General features: G+C 48.5%; 1 protein-coding gene across 1 annotated transcript in view; it reads right to left on the bottom strand.

Annotated features, from left to right (window-relative positions):
- Window positions 1-3,272, bottom strand: part of LOC137435185 (uncharacterized) — a 367,117-nt gene extending 363,845 nt beyond the window's left edge. Inside the window, exon 1 of the mRNA XM_078784578.1 lies at window positions 1,743-3,272. The gene's annotated coding sequence lies outside the window, so the exon portion shown is untranslated. The remainder of the gene's footprint in view (window positions 1-1,742) is intronic.
- Window positions 3,273-23,367: the final 20,095 nt, after the last annotated feature.

The raw sequence follows: 23,367 nt of genomic DNA, 5'->3' as shown, positions 1-23,367 counted from the left end.
ATTAACAAACTCTAGAATAATTTCAACATAATTCCAATGAACTTTTGGTTCGAAGTCATCTTGAAAAGTAAGTTCAACCCCACAAAAAAAAAAATTCCATATTAAATGCCAAGTCTGTATATTTTCACACACACACATGCACACACGTACAGATTGTACACACACATACATACACACACACATATATATATATATATATATGCACGCACACACACACACACACACACACACACACACACACGTCCCACGGCACATGTATATATCCCACATCCCACATGTATATGCATGTTTGAAGTGTACGTGCCCCTCCCTCCTCCCTCCTCCCTCCTCCTTCCTCCTTCCCCCGCCCGGCAACACCGGGTACTTCTGCTCGTAACTAATAAAATAAAAACGAAGAAATATCTCTCAGCAATTTCCCGTCTGTTAATTTTAATATTTTACAAATGTGAATGACACGCTCATGCACACGTGAACCTTTACTTCCGGATAATAATGTTGAATGAAATAAGAACGAAGAAATATGTCGGCATCATTGTTGACGTTTTTGTGACGACTGTCATCAAACAGAAAAGTAATATATATCTTAACGGAAAAGAAAAAGCGAATTTTTAATATATGTCGTCATTTTCCCCGACTGTTATTTTAGGCGGTGTATTGTCGTGTATCATCATGGCGCGATTTAAAAAAATATATCTCTGCATTTTCCCGTGCGCGCGAATGTTCTCAATTATTTCTGACACCGAGTCTAAAACCAGCGATAAAAATTAAATCAGATGGTAAATTCGACATAAAATCGTGAGGGAATGGGCTTTATTTTACAGGCCTTTGAGAATTCATTTCGTTCTGTAAACGGAAACTTTCATGGGATTCTCTTCCCGTTTTTTTTCAACCGAGTCTAAAACTATGTTAGCGACTGTTAAAAATGAAATGATATATCGAATTTGAGTTGAAATAAACCAGTGTGAGAGAGAAAGACAGCACGGGCCGAACTAAACAGGTCTCAAAGCTATTCGAGTTAATAAAATGGTGGATATTTGTTTACATGAAGCCTCTCCAAGAATGGGTGGAGCTATGGGTGGAGCTACTCTGCAAACGGACTACGCCACACCCCCGGACAGACGGACAGAATCACCTTCGCCTATTATAATATAGATAGAACGTATATAGTCAGGCAGATAGGTGTATCCATCATAAGAATTGTGGGTTTAGACGTACAAGCATGAAATTTGGCACAGTCATAGATAATAATGTAATGAATAATTCCAGATCTGGACCCACCGCGAAAACGTCCTATGGTAGCCATGGCGGCCATTTTACAAAATGGCCGTTTTGACCGCGATTATTTTTTACCGGACGACACAAATGCTTCTTTATGTTCTAATGAAATGACTCTAGATACACATATATGCCATAATTGTATTCTCCAAATGACCACAATTTGCATTTGTGTTGCCAGCAATGTCAATTAACCCACCAAGCACTGTAACGGTAACTTATATTACTAGATAGTTCCAGTTTGATCTTGTTTATACGTCACAATTTTCTCCACCACACTGGCACAAAGCGGTACATTTCAAACTAGCTTGTTTGCACTTGCATCGTCCCTTGCAACCCTTTTTGCATTTACAACAAATCAGCTCCCTTGATGAAATGCTGGCTTCAGGAAGCATGGACCACAGGGGTTTCCAGTTGTGGGGATCGATCCATCCCCAATCCCCAGGTGAGGGCAGATCCATAACAACCTTGAGCATGTTTCCCCAGCAGTGGCCACCCGTGTACACAACCCTCTTGATTTGTTGTACCAGGGCTCCTCTGGTAGGGGGAATAGCTTGCATGGCTCGTCCTTTCTTCGTGAAGAGTGCCTGTCGAGCTTCGTCTATGTTGACGAGATTGCTGGTGCGATCGTAGAGAAGAATGGTGAATCGCTCGAGCACTGCCACAACGTCATCAGAGATGTCTGCTGTCCCCGTGGAGAGATGAACTAACGCTGGCGTCAATTCGTCAAATACTTTCCAGGTATCCCAGGCTGTATTCTTGCCCCGTGTATTAAATGACGAGACTGTGTCACACCCTGTGGAGGCATGGAACATCGGGAGGGCCTGTGACTTATCTGGTCCGAGGAATGCTGCAATTTCATGTGCTGGAATATACCTGAAGTGCTGGCCTGTCCCAAAGGCCACCCAAAGCTCCTGGATTTTGAGTTTGGTTGTTGCTGCCACAGCCAATACCACTATATCTGTATCCACCGTACGCAGAAGAATTTTCTGAAATCCATCACGGACTGCATCACGGAGATGTATCATCATTCGTGTATCAGCCTCCTCATGGTCACATGGGGCAAGATGACTGGTGTCGCGTGCGGGAATTCACGTCACATCTGAACCATCCGTGGTGACTATCTGCTTATCTGATACAAGATGTGTGATGTGTTTTGTCAAGAAGGCAAACAGTTCTGTTTTGTTTGCATCAATTCTCAGGAACTGCTGCCAATTTCCTGGAAGAACAGTGGATCCGTCAACTCTCCTTCGAATGCCTTTCCCACGTTTGTCCCTGGCTTGAGATTTCAGGCTGTTGTCACGGTACTGGTCCCAGACTATATCCACACGACAGGCTCTTTGCCACTTCATGATAGGCGACTTGACCAGTGTATTTCTTGGATGGAGTAGCATCAGGGTCGCAACCCTGTGTGCATTTCCTTTTTTCTGCTCGTTGTAGTTTTATATTATTGAATTTTGTATGGCAAGATTTGTGCCACTTGGCATTGTTCTCCAGAAACGTAGCTTCAATGCCATTCCCGTCATCAAGGCATCCTAATTCTAGTGGCATCGGTAATTCGTGAAGTTCATTGAAACGTCTGATGTTGAAGGCAATGGTAGAATAACCAACTCCAACATCGTGCCGTTTTGATTCTGCTGGGCATTGCAAACTTTCTCGTGTGATTTTTTGGCACAAAACGCACTTGTTCCAATCCGTCTGTACCTGCGCCTTTGATTGTCCAGGTTGCAGTGGATCCACTAGCTGATAACTCTTAGACATTTCGCTGTTCGAAACACCAACTGAAAAAAAAGATAAGATACGATAACAAGTTGCAATAAATAAATAAAAACTTTATTTAATTTGCTAATTTGCACTTTATTTAATTTGCTAATTTGCACTAATTTGCATAAAAATGATACGTGGGACATTTTTTCAACTATTTAACATAGCAAATCATTTTCTACACATTTTTTCCTATCTATAGACACCAATGAGAAGTATATTTCGGGGGGGTGCACGAGACCCCAATCTAGCCACTAGACTAAAAGCGGCCATTTTGCAAAATGGCCGCCACGGCTACCATAGGACGTTTTCGCGGTGGGTCCATATCTGGAATTATTCATTGGACTATTATCTATGACTGTGCCAAATTTCATGCTTGTACGTATAAACCCACAATTGTTACACCTATCTGCCTGACTAATATGGTTAATTATGTCGTTATGTATGTTTGTTTATATGCGACGAAAACGTCTTCTTCTTCAAATAAATTGAACACCCTCTTAATTATGTTTAGACCGCTGAGACCCCTCAGACCTTTGACGACCCTTTAATTCCCCCAAGACCCTCAAGACCACCAAGACCCAAAAACCCTTGAAGACCCTGAGGCTCAAAAAGACCTTGAAGACCCAAAAGACCCAAAAGATCCCGAAGACCCAAAAGATCCCGAAGACCCAAAAGATCCCGAAGACCCAAAAGATCCCGAAGACCCAAAAGATCCCGAAGACCCAAAAGATCCCGAAGACCCAAAAGATCGCGAAGACACAAAAGATCCCGAAGACCCAAAAGACCCCGAACACACAAAAGACCCCGAACACACAAAAGACCCCGAACACACAAAAGACCCCGAACACACAAAATACCCCAAAGACCACGAAGACCCAAAAGACGCCGAAGACCCAAAAGACACCGAAATAGTCAAAGATGCCTATAGGCACCCGCGGAACTACGTAACTTCCGGTTAGTGCACCCTTCCTACAAGTCACGTGATTGGATACGTTGGGAAAAAAACCACAAAAGGTCACGTGTTACAGCCGGAAATTATGGAAACGGTGTAGGTTATTTGATCATAACTCGCTTAATTCTTGTTAGCCTAGTCAAAAAATCTGAAAATGTGCCTTTATAGAATGATTGAGGCATTTTTGAGTAAAAGCAAACAAACCACTTTTTCTGGGGTAGTTTTTCATGCTGAATATGAATCTGTTGTTTGCCAAGCCCAAAAATGCGTAATTAGGTCACTAATCAAGGTCAAAGGTCAATGAGTGCAAAATTCAATTTTTTTGAAAAAATGCTTTATTTTACATCCCCTATCTGTACATTTCAATTATTTTACAATATTTTGTCTAGTAAGGTTGCTAAAGCTTTTCAAAATCTTATTTTTAAAGGAAAACGTGAGGACACATCTATGCTCATTTGCCTTTATCTCTGTAAGGGGCGACAATTAGTTTTTGCGTAATTTGCTTGCAGTTTAACCTCTAAATGCACAATGGGGCAGAGTTTTTATGCTCCTATTGATGGTCTAGAGATAGATTTTATAAAGACAGAATCTAAATGTCACCGGTAAACAACATAGGTCAAAGGTCAATGAGTGCGAAAGTCTTGCAATGACGTAACAGTTACTTGCACTTGAAACCATCCCTTTCACTCAACAGTGAAAGTGGCTTCATCTTTCTGACCCCAATGCATTTGCCATGTTTGTCAAATCATTTCCATTCAGACAGAGCAGGGTGTTCTTCAATAGACCCTTAATGATGAAGAATGAATCTAATAGCCTAGCATAAGCCATCTAGTTCGTACCCTAGGCATCAGGCATTAAACATTTCAGGAGTACAGGTAAGGGTCTTTTTAAGATTGTTAAAAAATGAAATATAAAATCAAATGAAAGTAAAGGAATGCATTCTTCTTTGGTGAGATACATGTACATACAAATGTGTAATGTATGCTTGACAACTCACATCATAGGCAGGCCTACATACATGTACATTTACCTAACAGTAGCAAAAAGACAGGCAGGGCATGGGCATTGACGATGAGTGCCTAATGCATCTACCACTAATGAATTAGTGATATCGGTTAGATGTTTTGTCTTGAAGAAGCTTTACTTTGTGTCTTTGAGAATAAGATTAAAACCCAGGCCAACACTGCCTGCGCTTATTCGATCATTTAAGGGCTGTTGCAGTATATCATACAACGTTGTAGTTTTCATGGTCAGAACATGCGTGCCTGGTGCTTAGTTTGGTTTCTGTTTCTCCCCTCAGGCCAACCATGGAACCTATTGCCAGCCTCAAGCGACAGCGTGAGGATGTGTCGTTTGAACTTTGTATCATTTGTCAGGGAACTAGCCAGGTCAAAGATACGATTTTCAACCAGACAAACCAGGGTATTGCTGCCATCAGAGAGGCGACCGAGCTCCGATGCAAACTTAGACACTATGAATTTCGATCAGCCGTGGACAGGCTTTCGACTCTCTTTGCAGAGCCTCCAGAAAGTCTCCCCAAACTTAAATGGCATAAGCTATGTTACTCTGCATACACACACAAGGGGAAAATAAATGCTAAGCTAGCCAAGGAACAATCGAAAAACGAAAAAGATCCTGAAAGAAAGAGTGTTTCGGCTGAAGCATGTCCGTTTTTACGCAGTAGTACTACTAAGATGAACTGGACATTGTGTATGTTCTGCCAGAACTTTGACAAGAAGCAGAAGACAAGTCGTGTCACAACCTTCAAAATGAGTAATGAAATTACGGAAAAAGCTAAATTTGTACATAACATCTTAGTCCGTACTGCAAATGAGAATGATTTAATCTCAGCTGAGGCATGTTACCATGTTAACTGTCTTAGTAAATTCTTTAGGGATGTCAAAAGGGCGGAAACTGAAAGCAAATCAGCAGACATGGCGATATCATGGTTGTGTCAAGAGCTGCGTCACTCTGCTGAGAAAGGGCACGTATTTGAACTATCTGCAGTGTTCGAGAGGTACAAAGAGTTAGCCAGTGAGTGCGACGGCACAATTCCTACATCGTATCTTAGTAGACTGGGGACTTTTAAAGAAACTTTGTCGAATTGCATTGGGGACATTTATGAATTTCTTGTGCTAAGAAATTTGGCGCCTTCAGAGAAACAAACTTTGCTTCTTCCACGACATTTCAGTCACATACCTCTTTCAGAAATGGTGTGCGGTCAGAACAGTGCAGACTATATTCCCATATTTAGACAACAGGATGATCATTTTCTGTCTTTAGTGCACGTTGCTCTGCAACTCCGCAGTGATATCATGTCACATCCTGCATTCGAAGGTTGCGATGTAAGCGAAAAAGCAGAGTTGGCAAGTGTACCACCATCTGTACTCATGTTTGTGAATATCTTGCTTGGAGGCCAAAGTAGTGTCGATGCTGAGTTTGACGAAAGTGAGATGTCTGAAACTGGTTGGGTGAAGAAGACAAGGGTCCTTAGCATTGGACAAGACATGGTCTATGGTGTATGTGGAGACAAGAAGGCACCGCCTAAACACGTTGGAATGGGTATGACGCTGCACCAGTCAACTCGATCAAAGAAATTAGTTGAGCTATTCCATAATGCTGGGCACATAATCAGCTATAACCGGGTTCTTAGGTATGACACTGCCATGGCTGAAAACACTCTGAAAGCGCTTGATCAAGAAACTGGGGCAGTTGTTACCAGCAACCTGGTTTCGGGACGATTTGTGCATTTTTCTGGCGACAATATTGACATCAATGACTCTACCCTAGATGGCAAAAATACATTTCACGCTACTCAGTTAGCTGCCTGGCAGAGGGGGCCATCTGCTGAAAGCGGTCTTGGAGACATCAAACCATCCAATACGTCAACGTTGGATATACCAACAGCAGTTGAAAAGATCCAACAACAGCAGTTTCCGACACCATCAAAGAAGGTCACAGAAGATGCTGAAAAGTTCATTTGCCATATCTACAAGGAACCATCTGAGAACTGTAATCAAGCCCGCATTAAACTGTTCAACAAATGCCATGCAACGGAGACCCTACCTCCATCTAGTGATGCAGCAAAGTTCCACATAGAGCGTGCAAACTACCAAAGTTTCATTTGGAGAGAGGCCAGTAATCCAATGACAGATCTGCCACCGCCGACTGATTGTGGATGGAAACTCGTTGATGACAAGTTGTCACCGGTTCTTACAACTTTACCGTCAATTCCAAAGGGATGCCGAGAACTTACTCAGTGTGGTTGCAAGAAAGGTTGCAGTTCTGATAGTTGCTCTTGTCGGAAGTGGGGGAAACAGTTCTGCACTGAGGCCTGCAAGTGCAATGCCAGTGAAACACCATGTCGAAACAGGCCAAAGTAGGGGGGGGGGGGGGGTCAGAGCTTACACAGTTAAGCTAATTGGCATTCCCCTGGATGGCTCCTCCTTCCAGCCAATCAGTCTGACAGACTGCAATTGATTCAGGATTAATTAAGAATACATGTGATAATGATCAACTGCCTGCACTCCAAACATGTTTGCCATGAAGTGCATTTTGTGCCTTGTGCCATGTAAGTGCACTTTGCGCCTTGTGACCGTTAGCCTTAATTAAGTGGCTAATTAGTCAAATATTGACATTTAGTGTAGAAAACAATCTTGCTATTATATAGGACTCAGGTAAACCACTTCACTGATGGTATTTAAGGCAACAATTCAAGTGAATTAAAACAGTATGTCAAAAAACGAAAAGTTGCTTCATTACGGATATATTCACAAAAATCTGATTTTTTCCCTTCACAATTCCCTTTACTTTCATAATTGTGAAAAGCTGTAGTAACCTTACCAGACAAAATACTGTAAAATAATTGAAATGTACAGATAGGTGATGTAAAATAAAACATTTTTTCAAAAATTTTGAATTTTGCACTCATTGACCTTTGACCTTGATTAGTGACCTAATTACGCATTTTTGGGCTTGGCAAACAACAGATTCGTATTCAGCACGAAAAACTACCCCAGAAAAAGTGGTTTGCTTGCTTTTACTCAAAAATGCCTCATGAATTCACGTTTCCCAGAAATTTGACTAGACTATGTCTGATCTTTCAAATTTTAACTTTCCGACAAGCTAGAAGTAATTCTCTTTCTGACAATATAAAGTTTTTATGAAAAATAATACGAAATGTTTGTATAGCCGCCCGCGGAACTACGTAACTTCCGGTTAGTGCACCCTTCGTGACAAGTCACGTGATTGTATACGTTGAAAACAAACCACAAAAGGGCACGTGTTACAGCTTACTTCCGGAAGTCTCGCCCTCACTTATCCCTCTGAAACGACGTGTGGTGAGGATGAGGCGTGCGGAGTGCCAGTATATGAAATGTTGAGCGTCAAGTAAGAAAGCAATATTTGTTCATTAATGCGATGTGGCCAGGGATCACCGAAATAATACCGTCTACTACTGTTTATGACTTATGTTGTACGTGATCAATGTACATGACAATCTACACAGATACACACACACCTATTCCATACGCAAAAACCAACTGGCAATAACTTGGAAATTCTGATAACCCTCCCCCCTCCGCTCAAAACATACCCCACAGCCCGTGCGCACGTAATAAATAGATGACACTTATATTAACGTCCCCTCTGAAGGACTGCTCATCACTGGATCAACCTACTTTAGCACCAGGATAACAACCTGTAGATGGATCGGTTAAAAAAAAACAAAAAAACCAAGACGACATAGGCCAAAGGCCGGTACACTACCCTGACAAACAAGCCTAAACTAGATAGGCCAAAGGCCTATACACTACCGACAACAAGCCTAGACTAGATAGGCCAAAGGCCAGTACACGACCCTGATAACAGTTTTCCCGAAAGACGAAACAAAACCACGTTTGTCCGTGAACAAAACGGAAAGATAAAATAGAGAACACTTTAAAAGATTCTTCCATTAAAAGCGGATGTTCGTTCAGAAAACTAAAGTCGCACGTCAGGAAAATGAAGCACGCAATGTGGAAAACGCACTTCGATCCGCCTTAATCCCCTAATTCATCGATATAATCCAAACATAACCAGCAACAGTCCACTCACAAAATAAACAAACAATTTGCAAAACAAAAACGATCAGTTTCGTTGTTTCCTCTTTCCCCACTTCTTTAAAAGGACCCAAACATACCTCATCGCCATTTCACGAATTGAAAAGCGCATGCGCGTAACTTTGGGACGTGATTTGTGCGAGATGACGTCACCTTGTGCGGGATGACGTAACCTTGTGCGGGATGACGTTTGCTTTGTCCTCCGAATGACAGATTTCCCTTCCTCGCAACAATATGTCAGTCAACATTAATAGGAACCGTAGGTATAGTTTGACTTCTCTATTTGGGGGGGGGCTTAATATTAATAATGGTTAGCTAGCTAGGTCTGACTTCTAAAATTACCGTTTGTATGTGTAGTTACAGTGTACGTGAAATCACAAATACAGTTTACGTTCATTAAAGGTGGGGTAATGAAGCACCCCCCCCCCCTCTTCCCACCTCCCACGACAGTAGCCGTTTGAAACACCCTAGAAATACCCAAACTAAAGACGCTGTATTGCTCTACCCATCACCCCCGTAGCTCTCTCGCCACACAAGGAAATTAGACGCAGGGGGAGGTCATTCGGCTGATCATCCCCGGGCCATGTCATCATGGCCATGGTCTGTGTTAACTACACAGACCATGCGTGAGCAGAGAACAGCTCTGGAGCAAGCTGACGATTCCGATTGAAGCGAGCGTGAGTGGCGAAGATTGTGTAATGTTGGGCTTGAAGCCCACTAATCTCTGCGCGTGCCAGAAGAGGGGCTCATGCCCGAATCCTACAAGGGGAAATTTTCAAGAAGGGTGTCTTGTATTTTAATAAAGGCGTCGATGGTCACCACTGGATTTTCAATGTATGCCTGGTACAACCAAAGACCTTTATTAACACCACGTCAAATAAAGGTAGAGATGCCTACTGCTAAGACACTTGGATGGAATTTTTTTTTTTTTTTTTGTATACATAATCGAGGCTCGTGAAAGAGCTAACATTTATCACACAAACAAATCAAACAGACAAGCAAACAAAGTGCATAAAAAGGGGAGCGGTAGACAAGATGTGGAGAGAAGGGGAAGCGAATAAGCACAACATTTGTGAGGAACATCGGGCATGTGTGGGAGGGAGAGGGCTTGGGGGGAGGCGGCGTGGGAAGGGGGGGGGGGTGGGAGAAGTATAAACACAAGGACACCAAGGACTTCCAGGAAAGAAGTTGGTATTTCAAAAAAGAGGTTTGGGGTGAAATTAGCGAGGGTAGAACAGATCAAGGTTTTGGATGGGGGAAGATAAGAGATGGTGGTGAACAGCTGTTTTAAAGACCTGGAGGGAGGAATGGGATTGAAGGGAGTGCGGGAGTTTGTTCCAGAGGCAGGAGAAAAGAGGAATGAAAGAGTGAAGGTGAGCAGAGAGTCTTGATTTTGGCAGTTTAACCATAAGAGGGTTGCAGGCAGATCATGTGCGACCTTTAGGAATATTTGGGGGACAGAGCCCAGAGAGAGCTGGAGGAGCAAGGCCGGAGAGGAGTCGGTAGAAGACAGAAAGACCACCAACCTGCCTGCGGTGAGTAAGTGAAAGGCCCTCGGAGTTAGCTTCATCACGGGAGATTCCAATGATTCTGAACGCTTTAGTTTCAACAGCGTGAAGACGAGCTAGGTGTGAGGCAGGAGCACCAGCCCAGAGGAGAGAGCAGTATTCCATTGAGCTGCGGATGAAAGCCTTGTATGTGGTGAGGAGCTCAGGTGTGCCAAGGAAGGACTTCACACGACGGAGGATGCCCAGTCGGCGACTGGCTTTGGAGGCCAGATTTGAAATGTGGTTTTCCCAGGAAAGATCATGGCAGATAGTGAGACCCAAAAGCTTGAGAGACAGACCTTCATGGAGAGGATTATTCAGAAAGTGGATGGGAGGGTTGTCTAGTCGGTCTTTTCGGAGAGACATCGAAAGAGAGTGAGATTTGTCAGGATTGAAAGACATGTTCCACTTGTTTGCCCAGTCAGTGATTTTGTCCAGGTCTGCAGAGAGTGAGGAGCCTGCAGACTGCCGATCTGAGGGATGAGGAATGGAGCGGCAGAGAGTGGAGTCATCAGCAAAGAGATAGAGAGGATTTTCAAGGGAGTCGGAGAGATCATTGATGAAGACCAGAAAAAGCACAGGGCCCAGAACACTGCCTTGGGGAACTCCAGCCTGAACAGGAAGAGGAGATGAGAGAAACCCATTCAGGGCCACACGTTGACTACGACTAGAGAGGAAGTCCACCAGCCATGCGTGGAGATTTCCATGGATACCAAAGGAGGAGAGTTTGGTGAGCAGAGCGGGGTGCCAGACCGTATCGAAGGCACGTGATATGTTGAGGGAGACAGCTCTAATTTCCTGTTTGGCATTGAGGACCTCCATCCATTGTTGAGACAGCAGAAGCAGCATGTCCAGAGTAGAGTGACCTGGTCTGAAACCAAATTGATGATCAGAGATCAAGCCATTGGAGAAGGGGAAAGATTTCATATCTGAAGCAATGATGGATTCCATGACTTTGCTGATAATTGGGAGAAGGCTGATTGGTCTGTAGTTACTAGGATCTGTTTTTGCACCTTTTTTGTGTAAAGCGGTGATGTTGGCTGATTTCCAAGCAGATGGCAGTTGACCTTGAGCACAAGAGAGGGTGACGAGAACAGAGAGAGGGAGTGAAAGAGCGGAAGAACAGGATTTTAGGACCCGTGGGCTGATGCCGTCAGGTCCAGTTGCACAATCAGAGTCGAGGGTTGACAGAAACTTTTCCACCTTGTCAGGAGGAAAGGACACAGAGTCCAGGAGCAGCTGGGTACGACTGGGTACGGTGGGTACAGAGAGGGATGGGTTTGGGACACAACATTTAGAGGCAAACACAGAGTTGAGGCATTCAGCTTTTTCATGTGCGGAGTCAGCTGTGTAGCCGTTTGAGGTAAGGGAGGGGATGGAGGGGGAACAAACACCAGAAACAGATTTGACCAGACGCCACCAGGATTTGGAAGAGGGAGACAGATAAGAGAGTTCGGTCTTGAAAACGGAGAGATATTGTTTCCTGGCTCTCCTGAGGGTGGACACACACTGGTTTCGGGCTTTGTGAAAGGAAATGAGATTTCCTTCTGTTGGATTTGCTTTCCAGGAGACGAAGGCAAGTTGTTTCTGGGCAACAGCCTCACCACAAGATTCCGTGTACCATGGACGGGAGGAAGGGTATGACAACTGAAGACGAGATGGGATAAATCTGTGCATGAGAGAGAGCAATTTACTTTGGAAGAATTCCCAGGATGAGTTGATGTCAGAGGTGGTAGAGATGGGAGACCATTCCAGATGATTGATGGCTGCTTGAAGACCGAGCCAATTGGCCTGAGTGAAATGCCAGACTCGTCGACGCTGAGGAGGCTCCCTGAGAATGGTCAGAGAGATGTCCACTTTAACAAGCACATGATCAGATGAGCCGATTGGAGCAGAAGAAGAGCAGCGGACATTTTCAGGGAAGTTAGTCATAACCAAGTCCAGAAGAGAAGATGCTCCGTTGACTGAGATCCGGGTCGGGAAATTGACAGATTGTGTCAGTCCCAGTGAGTCGCAGAAGTCCTTTGCTGAGGAGCCATGGCTGGTGAGAGAGGTACCCACACCCAGCCAACTGGCATGGTGACAATTGAAATCACCACATATGAGGAAGAGAGAGTTGGGATGAGTAGATCGAAGTTGGTCCATATTATCAGACAGCGAGATGTAGATGGAGTCATCACTGTTTGGTGGACAGTACAACACACATATGAACAAGAGGTGGGAGCGAAGGGGAAGCCGTTGCCAGAGGTATTCCTGGGGGTGAGGTGGAGAGAGGGCAGTGCAGGGCGAGTGAGAAAGAGAGTTTTTGATAAAGATAGCAACCCCACCTCCAGGACGAGGCTCAGGTCTATCATACCGGAGGAGGGAGTAACCCGGGAGAAATACTAAGGAATCAGAGACATCATGAAGGAGGAAAGTTTATGTTCAGCAGATCACATCTGTTTTGTCAGAAGCAACCTGTATGGAGAGATCAGTTAAGTTTGAACGAAGGCCCCAGATGTTTGAGGTCCATACCTTAAATGAAGAGGAAAGGGGGGCATCGGATACAGAACAGGGGGGGAGGGTTTGGGTAAGATGTGGAAGAGGAGGAAGAGGTAGGGAGAGCTGTTGGAGGTGTGTCAGAGATTTCAGAATAGCTCGGAGAAAGGGAAGGATGGGGCGGACAAAAGGTTTTATGGTGATTGGGTGAGGCACAGTAAGGTGTTATTTGAGGAGGGGAAAGAGTGAGGCAGAAGGTTGGGGGAGATGGAGGTGAGAGTTGGAAGGGGGAAGAAGCAGGGAGGACGCTTTGAGGAGGAGGGGTTAGATGGGGGAAATGGAGCAGAAATGAGGGTGGGGAGATTTGAAGGGGAGGGGCGAGGGGGGAGTTTTTGAGGGGAGGGGTTATGGGGGAGTTTAGGAGGGAAGGGACAAGGGGAGGGATTGGAAAGGGATGGGAGATGGGGGAGATTTGGAGGGGAGTGGTGAGGGGGGAGTCTTTGAGGGGAGGGTTGAGGGGGAGTCTTGGAGGGGAAGGGTGTGGGGGGAGTTTAGGAGGGAAAGGGCAAGGGGGGAGATTTGAAAGTGATGGGTGATGGGGAGGATTTGGAGGGGAGGGGCAAGGGGGAAGATTTGAAAGGGATGGGTGATGAGGAAGATTTGGAGGGGAGGGGTTATGGGGAAGATTTGGAGGGGAGGGGTGATGGGGAGGATTTGGAGGGGAGGGGTGAGATTGGATTTTGGAAAGTGTACGATTAATGGGAAACTGTAGCGGCTACCGCTGGGTTTTCACAATCGCCTTGCACCTATCAATGACGCGGAGCGATCACCATGCCGGGCTCGTCCAGGACGCCCGGGCAGGCTCGCCCTCAACTTGCCAGGCCGCAGCCAGGACGCTGGGCCACGCCCCCTCTCGCCTTTCCTGGGCAAACGCTCCGGGATAATAGGTATATATATTGCTGCCCGATAAACGGGCTTTTCAGAGTGCCTGAGTGTTTGGTTTGATTAAAGCAACTCGGATGAATTCCAGCTTTTTGTCGCGTCCATTCTTCCGATCGACGTGGGAGCCCCAGCTCCTTCATTGGTGACCTACCGACATGGACACGGCAGTCGCCCTTAAACTGCCTACCTTCTGGGAGGCTCACGCGGCGGTTTGGTTCGCACAGGCGGATTCCCTGTTCGCCCTGCGAGGCATCACGGCCGACGACACCCGCTTCCACCATGTGGTAGCAGCGCTCGGTTCGGCCACCGCGGCCCGCGCCCTGAGCCTCCTCGAGAGCCCGCCAGCCGCTGACAAATACGGCGCAATTAAGAAGCTTCTCCTCGACGCTTTCGCCCTCCCATCGGCGGAACGCGCACGGCGCCTGCTCGACCTGCCCGAGCTCGGCGACACGCGCCCTTCCGAGCGAATGGACGACATGCTTTCACTGCTCGGCGAGCACTCTCCGGCATTCCTGTTCCGGGAGCTGTTCCTCCGTCAGCTGCCTAACCCGGTACGCCTCGCCCTGGCAAGCACGACGATCACAGATCCCCGGGCCCTTGCCAGAGAAGCCGACAAGATCTCCGCCGCAGGTCAGCGCATTGCAGCGGCGACATGGGACCTACCGCCGTCCGACGCAACACCCATGGCGCCCGAGCACCCGGCACGGTCGACGACCGAACTGCCGACGCAATTGGCGGCCGCTCCACCGAGCCGACCACCTCCAGCACGACGACCGGGGCCTCCACCTGACCAAGCGTGGTGTTACTATCATGCCAGGTTCGGACAGAAGGCCCGGACATGCCGACCCCCGTGCACCTTCGGCAGGCCGGGAAACGGCCGGGCCGGCGTTCATTACCAGCCATGAGCGCCGGCCACACGGGCAACTTACTGTTCATCACGGATAAAGCGTCCGGACGGCGCTTCCTGTGCGACACCGGCGCCCAACTGAGCGTCATACCCGCCTCTGACCAGGACAGGCAGTCCGCGGTTTGCGGCCCCTCCTTGGTTGCGGCCAACGGATCGACCATCCGCACCTTCGGCCCGCGCAACGTCACCCTCTGCTTCGGCGGCCAACGCTTTGCTTGGACGTTTGTAACCGCAAACGTGCCCATGGCTCTGCTAGGCGCCGACTTCCTCTGCGCACACGGACTGCTGGTGGACGTCCAACAGCGTCGTTTAATCAACGCCGAAACCTTCAGCTCCCTGGTATGCACATTGAGCAGCTCCGCGCCGACCGAGCTGGCATGCGCCGTCCCGGCGGCGAACGAGTTTGCTTGCCTGCTCACGGAGTTCCCGGCCCTCACGCGGCCGACGTTTTCGGCCGTCGCAGTACGGCATGGGATCGAGCACCACATACCAACCACGGGCCCGCCGGTCTACGCCAGGGCCCGCCGCCTCGACCCAGCCAAGCTCGCCGTGGCGAAGGCCGAATTCGACGCGTTGGAGCACCTCGGCATCGTGCGGCGCTCCGATAGCGCGTCGGTCTCGCCACTGCACATTGTGCCAAAGCCGGGGGGTGGATGGCGCCCGTGTGGCGACTACCGCCGTCTCAATGACGCTACCACCCCTGACAGGTACCCGATCCCGCATATCCAAGACTTCTCCGCCCGTCTGGCGGGACGGGTCATTTTTTCGAAAATTGATCTCATACGGGGATATCACCAGGTACCTGTCAGGGCGGCCGACGTCCCTAAAACGGTAGTCATCACGCCGTTCGGCTTATTCGAATTCTTGCGGATGCCGTTTGGTCTCAAGAACGCGGCTCAGGCGTTCCAGCGCTTGATGGACGGCGTGCTGCGTGACCTGCCGTTCCTTTTCGTTTACCTGGACGACATCCTCGTCGCCAGCACGTCCCGGGCCGAGCACCTCCTCCACCTCCGAACACTGTTCGGGCGCCTCAGCGAGCACGGCCTCATCGTCAACCCGGCCAAATGCAACTTCTGCACGACGGCCGTTGATTTTTTGGGCCACCACATCACCAAGAACGGGGCCGTGCCGCTGCCAACCAAGGTCGAGGCCATCACCACGTTCCCGCGTCCCCACACCATAAAGGCCCTGCAGGAATTCCTGGGAATGGTGAATTTTTATCACCGCTTCGTGCCCCGCGCTGCTCAACTCATGCGGCCCCTCTACGAAGCCCTCCGGGGCAAGCCGGCCAAGCACGACATCGCCTGGTCCGCAGCAATGGATGCGGCCTTCCAAAGCTCAAAGCGGGCCCTCGCCGACGCAACACTGCTCGCTCACCCGGTGCTCAACGCTCCCATCGCCCTCACCACGGATGCCTCCGACTACGCGGTGGGCGCCGTACATGAGCAATGGGTGAACGGGGTTTGGCAGCCACTCGCTTTTTTCAGCCGGCAGCTCCGGCCGAACGAGCTCAAATACAGCACGTTTGACCGGGAGCTCCTCGGTCTACACCTGGCCGTCCGCCATTTCCGCCACCTCCTGGAGGGCCGACCTTTCACGGCGTTCGTCGACCACAAGCCGTTGGTTTACGCCATGGCCAAGGTCACGGAGCCGTGGTCGGCCCGCCAACAGCGACACCTCTCCGCCGTGTCGGAGTTTACCACGGACATCCGGCACGTCGCCGGCAAAAACAACGCCGTGGCCGACTGTCTTTCCCGGGCCAGCGCGAACGCGGTCCACCTGGGCGTGGACTTTGCGCTTATGGCGGCGGACCAAACCACCGACACCACGGTGCAAGCCCTCCGGGCGGCGGACACGGGCCTCCGCCTGGCCGACATCCCCTTCGCGGACACTGTCCTGCTCTGCGACGTCTCCCAAGGCCAGCCTCGCCCCATCGTGCCCGTCACCTGGCAACGCCGCATCTTCGCCTCCCTCCACGGCCTTTCCCACCCGGGCCGGAAAGCTTCCCAGAAGCTGGTGTCGGCGCGATTCGTCTGGCACGGCCTTCGTCGGGACGTCCGCGATTGGACCAGCACCTGCACGGCCTGCCAACGGGCCAAGGTCCACCGACACACCCAGGCCCCGCTGGCACCTTTCACCGTGCCCGAACGACGTTTCGACCACGTCAACGTGGATCTGGTGGGCCCCCTCCCCCCGTCACCGGGGTTCACACACCTGCTCACCATGGTGGACAGGACCACCAGGTGGCCGGAGGCCGTTCCCCTCGTCTCCACCACCACCGCCGACGTGGCGCAGGCTTTCATCGCCACCTGGGTCGCCCGCTTCGGCGCACCGGCGGACATCTCGTCAGACCGCGGACCACAGTTCACCTCCGAGCTGTGGGGCGCAGTCGCCCGCAACCTGGGGGTCAAGCTCCACCGTACTACGGCCTACCACCCCCAAGCAAACGGGTTCTGCGAGCGATTCCACCGCTCCATGAAGGCCGCGCTCATGGCCGGCCTTCAAGACGGCGGTTGGGCCGACCGGCTGCCGTGGGTCCTTTTGGGCCTCCGCACGGCCCCCAAGGAGGACCTCCAGGCATCCACCGCCGAGCTGGTCTATGGCCAGGCGCTACGCGTCCCGGGCGAATTCGTGCCCGACGCTACCAGTCCCTGGTCCGCAGCTCACCAGCGCTCAGACCTCCAGGAGGCCGCCCGATGGTTTGCCCCCGTGCCAACATCCCACCACGGTGACCCCCAGTCCTACGTCCCCCCAGCACTTCGCACAGCGGAGTATGTTTTTGTGCATCACGACGCACATCGGGGGCCACTCCGGCCGCCGTACGACGGGCCCTTCCGGGTGCTGCGACGGGACGACAAGTCGTTCGTCATCGACATCGGCGGCAGGTCGGACCGGATTGCGGTGGACCGCCTCAAGCCGGCGCACGTGGACATCGACCACCCACCACGGGTGGCCCTTCCGCCGCGGCGAGGCCGCCCCCCGTCCACGGTGCCCCCCACTCGACCGCCCACCACCACACCGGACCCCCTCCCACGACCCGCCAGGGGTCGCTTCGGCCGGGTCATCAGGACCCCCCTCAAATTGACCCTGCCGGTGCAAGTCGATTCTGGGGGGACGTGTGTAGCGGCTACCGCTGGGTTTTCACAATCGCCTTGCACCTATCAAGGACGCGGAGCGATCACCATGCCGGGCTCGTCCTCAACTTGCCAGGCCGCAGCCAGGACGCTGGGCCACGCCCCCTCTCGCCTTTCCTGGGCAAACGCTCCGGGATAATAGGTATATATATTGCTGCCCGATAAACGGGCTTTTCAGAGTGCCTGAGTGTTTGGTTTGATTAAAGCAACTCGGATGAATTCCAGCTTTTTGTCGCGTCCATTCTTTCCATCGACGTGGGAGCCCCAGCTCCTTCAAAACGAACATTTATTGCAAAATGAGATTCTTGTGACCTTCGAGTCAAAAACACGTTTGAGGACGCTGGAGGGGGGGGGGGGGGGGGTGGAGAGCAGGAGAGTTTAGGGAATGTATGAAAGAGGCACTGTAAAAAAACCACCTTTAGAGGCCATTTTTCCCCGCAAGCGGGGGTTGGCCTTTTTCGGGAACTGTGGTTGTTGTTGTTTTTCGGTCCCCTTTTTGAAGCAATGTTTTATGGCCGGATGCCCTTCCTGACGCCAACCCTTTTTGCCGCCTTTAACGACAAGCAGGGAATTACCAGTGAACTGGTACCACTGTAAGAGATGGAATAATTTTTTGGAATGAATAGATTTGGTGAGCAAGTCAAAAACAACCTTTTAAAGAAGAAGAAGAAAAAGGTGTTATAATACACGACAGAATACAGAACTTCAGGAGGGGAAAGTTTAAACATTTTATAGTTTAACAGTGAAATCTATCTGGGGAAATGTGGGTGAAACACGAAGAACGAACGAACGAATAAGAACAACGAATAAGAACAGAGAAGGAAATGTTTTTTTGTTTTTTTGTTTTTGAGTTGAGATTTTAAACAAGGACGTATGGGGTGAAAAGACTGGGAAAAAACAGAGAGCGAAAGTAGTTGGAGCACAATAGATGGACCACTGAGAGAAAAACAAAGCCTCAAGGTCGGACAAGGTACAAGGCCTCAAAAGACACAACACAAATTAACCGACGATATTTCATACAGGTATGAAAGATTAACACTGAGAATCTTCCTCGGGACACACTATACGTACACACACCATAAAATAAATAGTTTTGACGAAAATACAAATGGAAACAATTACTTAACTTCGATAGTGTGGAGAGCGTGGACAGCTTCGAAAAAACGGAAACCTCGCCGGCAAGACCAGAAGCGGAGATGAATTGTAAAATTGTAAAAGCGGAATTTGTAAACGACCCTGCATATTTAATGGGGCTTTGAGTGTTTTTGCTTCTTGTATGGGAGACTGTTCTGCCCACATGCTTTTAAATGACTTTGTCATCTTTTATGCTATGAAATAATCATTTACATATATGCGGTATAATCACATTCTTACTCCCGCCAGGGAGTAATGCATTCGATTCGGTCCGTCCGTGTGTGTGTGTGTGTGTGTGTTCGTGTGTTTGTGAACAAGATATCTGGAAAAGTTCTGAACGGATTTGGATGAAAGTTGGTGGGATGATTGCCCTTGGGATAAGGAAGAATTGATTAGTTTTTGGTGAAGCTCAGGATATTATTCCGGATCCAGGAATTTTTTTGAAGGATTTTTTTTTACCATTGGAAGATAGGGCTCAGCAGCGGCCACCCACGGCGGGAGTATGCGCTCTACCGAGTGGCGTTCTTGTTGTTTTTTTTATATAAATTGTTGTATTGTCACGTGACTGCTCTCAGTTAATACCAGGAGCGCCACGGATGGAACCGAGCGTTAATGGAGGCGTTCAACTCAAATTGATGGCGGATGATACACGAGGAGGAAGAAGTATACCGACTCACCTGCACGGGCCTGAGCAGGCGTCTTCACCCAAATTAACTCAGCCGGGACAGGTTGGAAAATTGTTCTGGAAAAATAATACAAGGGTTTATGGAATAAATATCGGGACAGGAAAAACGCGACGGTAACTAAAACCACCTCATGAGCGCTCCTACGCACAGACGTACAACACACACGAGGGGAGAATATAACTGAAAACTAGAACGCCACTCAGTAGAGCGCATACTCCCGCTGTGGGTCAAGTTGGAATAGTACGATTTCACAAAAGTTTGAGGGAGTAGTTCAATGACAACACAAGACAGACACTGCACAGATATATATTTAAAATATATAGAAGATAACGTAAAAAAAAAAAAAAACAAGGCACTTTCACTTACATTTTCGGATTCAGCGTTCAATTCCATATATGTGAGTGTATTTTGAGGCATGTGTGACTTCAAATAAAATTATTGTAAGCCAGGAAAAACATTCGTTTCAAAATAAATGAATTATTATTATTATTCCTTAGGGATTCAACATGTAAAACTGGCCCAAACGTGAAAACAAAACTCGTTCATTTTAAGTCGAACAAGCTAATGCGACCACTCATTTTTCTGGGAAGAATCCCTTGCACATGCTGGTCACACTTATAAGTCACATAAGTCTTTATAAGTTCATCAAATACTGACACCGCGATTGACATTCGCTGAGGTAAATGTTGATATCTCTTCTGAGGTAAAAAACAAAACAAAAACAAAAAAACAGTTTTAAAGCATTATACGTATCAAACGATACATTCTATGAAACGGCGAAACCTAATACACACTTTGGTGGTTTTAAAATGACAGAATATGTCTTTATTAGAAAAAAAAGAACCTTGAAGACGACGCTGCTAACAAAATACACCGCTCTAACGCATAACCACGAGTTTAAAGTACATTCACAACAAATATGAAAACTATTTTCATATCACAATGTTCAATATAGAATATATAGAAGATAATGTTTAAAAAAAAAATGAGCCCGATCTTCCAATGGTAAACAATCCTTCAAAGAAATCCTGGATCCAGAATAATATCCTGAGCTTCACCAAAAACTAATCAATTCTTCCTTATCCCAAGGGCAATCATCCCACCAACATTCATCCAAATCCGTTTAGAACTTTTCCAGATATCTTGTTCACAAACACACGAACACGCACACACACACACGATCGAATGCATTACTCCCTGGCGGGAGTAATAACCGTGAGTGTAGTGTGTAACTTAGCTTAACCAGCTTGGGGTCTCATCAGGGATCGTCCAACTACCATCCGACGCCCTGGCGTCGCTGCACGGGAAACGCGCTCGTTGGCACAAAGCAGGCCTCACCGGGCGACTCGCTCACCCCTGGCTCGATACGCTCCGGTAGCAAGCCGTGCTTGTACGCTCGTGGCTCACACGGAGAACCCAACTCTTCGTCCTCGCTCAACCGTCTTCCACCAGAGTCCGGAACCAAGAGGAGAGAGTCGATGGTGGAGGAAGGTGTGAGGGGCAAGCGAAAGAGAGGGCAAGAGAGCGAAAAATGTCAGTCCGAGAGTTCTTTTATTGACCATCTCGTGACGTCATCTGTGCCTCTCCACCAATGCCCAAAGGCCACAACTAGTGTCTTTCGCTCTCCACCAATGCCCGCAGGCCACCCTTTGACGTCTTCGGCGTGCCCTACCAATCAGCGTGATGCCCCTTCGCGCCTTTCCCTTCACCAATCCGCGGGAAGCTTCTTGCCCCGCCTCTGGCCAATCACAAGTCCTTCCTTACTCCGTTCTTCCCAATTGTCAACTCCCGCCCAATAGCGAGTCCTTATGGGCGTGGCTCCAGGCCTGCCTGAGCAATGAGTGTTGCTATGCAAGTTGGTGATGTCGCTGGCCACGGTTCCATTGGCAGTGATCCGAACTAGCTTCTGGTGAGTTTTATTGTTATTGTGGCGGAGGGGAATTTAAGTAGTGTGTGTGGTGTAACTAATGGGCCTGACTAATGTATATGGTGCGTTGCCATGCGGGACAAAGGAATGATCACAGAGGGAACGACGTACAAGGGAATTAACATAATCCCTGAACTAAATAGCATGCCCTGCCTCCTCGTGGCGGGGACAAATATCCAACTTATCCGACTTCCGGTCTACACAGGTCCCTGAATTACTGTGCATCGAAGTGGTTCTTGCTACGCACGATCATCGGAACACCTACCGATGTAGATCTACCTAAATCTATGTATATCACTACCTCAAAATTCATAACAACATGTATATATATATATATATATAAATATATATATATATATATATATATATATTGTTGCGGATCTCAACGTCGGCCCTTTTTCCCCCTTACCAAGGGGGGATTAATCCCCTTGTGTGCGACTGACCGACGTGAGTCCTGAAGTTGCCCAGCTCCCTCCAGAGAGGCAGGTGAGCAACCTCGTTCGCGACCGCGGACAAGATGTTAATTGCCGAGCGGATTAGCAGCCGCGGCACGAACCATTAGCAGAAACTAGACCCGATTCTGAAACGTTGGCCAAATCGTGCCACAGGTATTCAATGAGGGAAAAGACAAGGACGTACGGATGTGAAGGAAAGAAGGCAAGGTAGGAAGAACAGATATAATTTATTAACTAATTATGTGCAAGTCAAAAGAAACCAAGGAGGAAGAAAGAAACGAAAATAAAGACAGAAGGAGTAAGACACAGTGCAAATATTAACTTATCTAAACAGGCTTAACTTATACCCCAGACAACATAAAGGACGGACGACAATCAGACTTACACGGGGAATGATGATAGGAATGAATGGCAGGAGGTGGATGGCTGGACGGACGAGGAGGTGGGATCACAAGGCGGGAAAGATGCGGGTGGTTGGTATGATCGCGCGGCTCGAGATGAGCAGCCGCCGACCCTCCCCAATCGTATCCGCACGGCGGCGTTCTTCGCGGCCGCAACTGCCGTCAACGCTCAAAGCTGCGGTGGATTCCGCTGCGGTGGGGTGAACTCAAGAAACGAGTCCGAGGTCACTTGGAGCTGGTGGGGGCTTCCTCGGTCATCTCCTTCCTCAATCGTCTCTCGTTGGGGGTGTCGCGCCACGGGCTATATATGCCACGCCCTACCAAGCCATGACCACACCTTACCAAGCCGTGCCCACCGAGTCCTGGTTGGGCGCAAGGGCTTCCTGGCTCCACCTCCTGATGACGAGGTGCGGGCCACGCCCGTAATGTAGCTCCTCCCCCTTCTTCTCCGAGGCTTGACCACGTGCGTAATGGCGGCAATGCAGTTGGCAATAGAGGCTTTGAGGGAATTGAAAGGGGATCTATGCGGTGCACTTTCCCACCGGTCCCACCACATTTCAATGCGGTGCAATGCAGAGTCAACTAATGGGAAACACAGCCTTAAACTAATACACATAATAAGGAAATAACTATTTAGAAGGGTATATGGTGGCCTACGTGCTT

This window comes from Myxine glutinosa, chromosome 9 (genome assembly GCF_964187855.1).
Source record: "Myxine glutinosa chromosome 9, kmMyxGlut1.1, whole genome shotgun sequence".
NCBI classification, from domain to species: Eukaryota; Metazoa; Chordata; class Myxini; order Myxiniformes; family Myxinidae; genus Myxine; species Myxine glutinosa.
This window is presented reverse-complemented; position numbering and strand designations above follow the sequence as displayed.